We start from the raw sequence: 3,064 nt of genomic DNA, 5'->3' as shown, positions 1-3,064 counted from the left end.
CTGCTCTCATCAGAAAACTTGGGAAAATATTGTGATGGTTAGTTGGGTTTCTTGGTCACGGAAACCAATGGCATGCCTCCAGTGGGGAAATAACTTTGAAAACCCCAGCATGGAGCTCTCTGTGGACCTACCACGCCCATGCAAGCAGGTCATTGTCTTACCTACATCGTGGTGGCAGGTGTCTGAATTCTCCTGTCACCAGGCCTTCTCCTCTTCTGGAGTTCTGTATTTGCCTGCCCTCAGCAATTTAAGAAAACCACCACCACAAGAGGGAAGACAGAGGAACACTCAGGTAGGTGGTTCAAGTCCACCAGCTTGCCTCGAATGCTCACAGATATTTGATATAAACCACGAGACATATAAGAAATTGCCAGCTTTGCAAACCTGGTGAGCCAGTCTTGGGGGACACTCGTCTCAATACACGCACACTTCCCACGGGGAGCTCCATCTTCCATCTGGAAGACTCAGCAGGTGAGGAAGACCAAATGTTGACACCAAGGGTCTCCTGCAAATCCCAACGATGACAAATCTCCCCGAGAGCCAGGAAGAGAGAGCCCAGCTTTCTTTTACAAATGGCCTGGTTTCTGTCACTCCTCCTGGAGATATTCCAGATGGATGTTTACTTAGCTGAGTTATTGCCAAGGCAGGCAATCCCAGGATTTCTGTGAGACTAGGAGAGGAGAGGAGAGGAAAAGCACACCGCACTGCACTCTGGGGCCCGGACAACAAAGGCTCACTGTGTTCCATTTGGAATCTGGCTGTGCTTTGAGTTAAGGAATCAAGAGGGAAATCTGGATTGTGATGTGGAAATTTAATTTCTGCTCTGGCTGATCTTCCCCAACGTGCTTCAAGGATGTTATGTTTTGGCCGATGAGAGCTCTGATGCCCCCAGCTGTGGACAGAAGGGATCATGGGAAAAGCAGATAGGCCTGACTATCCCTTCACAAGCAGGGGCGGAAGAGGGGAGCTCCAGGCTCCATATCGGTGCATTCACCTGGGACTCTCCAAGCCTGGCAGGTACCCTGACAATGGTCGTTAGTTATCACTGAGTTGATTCCAACCCCTGGCGACCCACAATTCCACAGGAAAACTGCTACATGGGGTTTTCAAGGCTGTGACCTCTAGGAAGCATATCATCAGGCCTGTCTTCCAAGGTGTTTCTGGGTGGCTTTGAACCAGCAACCTTCCAGCTATCAGTTGAGTGCTTCAGCATTTGCACCACCCTCAGAGGGTCCATGGTGGGACGTTGAAGCTCTTTTCCAGGTGCAAACGCCGGGATTTCTAGTTAACTCATTGTAGGTGTGTCCAGAAAGCTGAGCAGCAAACATTGGTGGACAAACACAGTTTCCCATGCTTCCAGGTCCTGTGCTGGGCTGGGGTCTTCCCCATGTGATAGGAGATATGGGCACCACCCTTTTTTGTTTTTTTCATTTTAGTATCTTTTCTTAAGCTTTTACAAATAATGGTCCTATGTAATATTTGTCCTTTTGTGACTGACTAATTTCACTCAACATAATGTCCTTAAGGTTCATCCATCTTATGCGGTGACTTGCAGCTTCCTTGTTATTCTTCAGGGTAGCATAATATTCCATTGTGTGTATGTACCACAGTTTGTTTATCCATTCTTCAGCTGATGGGCACTTTGGCTGTCTCCATCTTTTTGCTATTGTGAATAGTGCTTTTATGAACATTGGTGTGCAAATATCTACTCACATTACAGCTCGTATTTCTTGTGGTTAAATACCAAGTAGAAGAATTGCTGGATCATAAAGCATTTCTACTTCCAACTTTCTTAGGAAGAACCAAACTGTTTTCCAGAGTGGTTGGACCCATTTTGCAGTCCCATCAGCAATGTAGGAGTGGGGGGCCACCCATTTGAAGAGAGATTACATAATCCTTCACAGACCATTCAGCCAATTAAGTGTGCTGGGATGAGAAGCCAGTGTCCCTGGACTCTGAGACCATAGCGGGCCTGCACTTGCGCTCAGTGTCAGCTGTCTGTGTGTCCAGATGTGAGGCTGAGGTCCGGGAGTGGAGAAGCGGTCACCAACTGAAAGAACCAAAGGCCAGGAATCTTCAGGTGTTGGAGGTGATGTCAGAGAAACGTGAGTAGTGGGTTTTGTCTGTTTCATGGAACTTAGAACAAAACACATCTCCAGGGGCAAGGTCGGAGCTGTCGGGTGATGGGTAAGGTTTATCAGTGACATTTTCAGAGGTCCGCCCTGGCTAGCCTTGTAGAGTGAGCAGGTCCATCATCATGACAATGAAAATCCCTCGGTTGCAACTTTCCTGGCCTTTTTCTTAACAAGGCTGTCTTCTATTTTCTTAAAACTTCTGTGGCGCTGAAGGATTAGCACCAGACTGTGAACCACAAGGTCAGCAGTTCAAACTCACCAGCTGCTCCTTGGAAACCCTATACATAAGGTCGCTCTGAGTCAGAACCGACTCGATGGCACTCAACAACAATGAGATCTCATGATCGTCCTGTGTCCTTCGAGAAAATCTATCAAGATGACCCCATTGCAATCCCCCCAAATAGTCAACCACCTTCTGAGTTGACCTATCTGCCTTCAGTGGAACTGACCCGGCAGATCCCCGAGGAAGCCAATGTTTTGATTGGAGTTTTTTTGGGTTTTTTTAGGCACCCTGGTGTGGCGCTGTGGGTTAAAGCACTAGACTGCAAAGTCAGTTTGAACAGCAAGGTCGATGGTTCAAGCTCACCAGCTGCTCCTTGGAAACCCTATACAGGGTCACTATGGGTCGGAACTGACTTGACGGTACTGAACAAAAACAACCAAAACTAAGACAGGTGTGTTACTGAGACAACTCGTAGGAGAGAGATGTGGCTGTCTGTTTCTGTCAAGATACCAAGCTTGGAGACCCTACAGAGCAATTCTGCTGCCCTATAGGGTCGCTATGAGTTGGAATGGACTCGACAGCAGTGGATTGTTGTTGTTGTTGAAGCTTTTATTGTGAATTGAGTGATGGTTTACACGGCAGAACATCGGTTGAAGCTTTCATTGTGAATTGAGTGATGGTTTACACGGCAGAACATCGGTTGAAG

The sequence above is a fragment of the Chrysochloris asiatica genome, unplaced genomic scaffold (assembly GCF_000296735.1).
Source record: "Chrysochloris asiatica unplaced genomic scaffold, ChrAsi1.0 scaffold00132, whole genome shotgun sequence".
NCBI lineage: Eukaryota > Metazoa > Chordata > Mammalia > Afrosoricida > Chrysochloridae > Chrysochloris > Chrysochloris asiatica.
Note: the sequence above shows the minus strand (reverse complement) of the source record.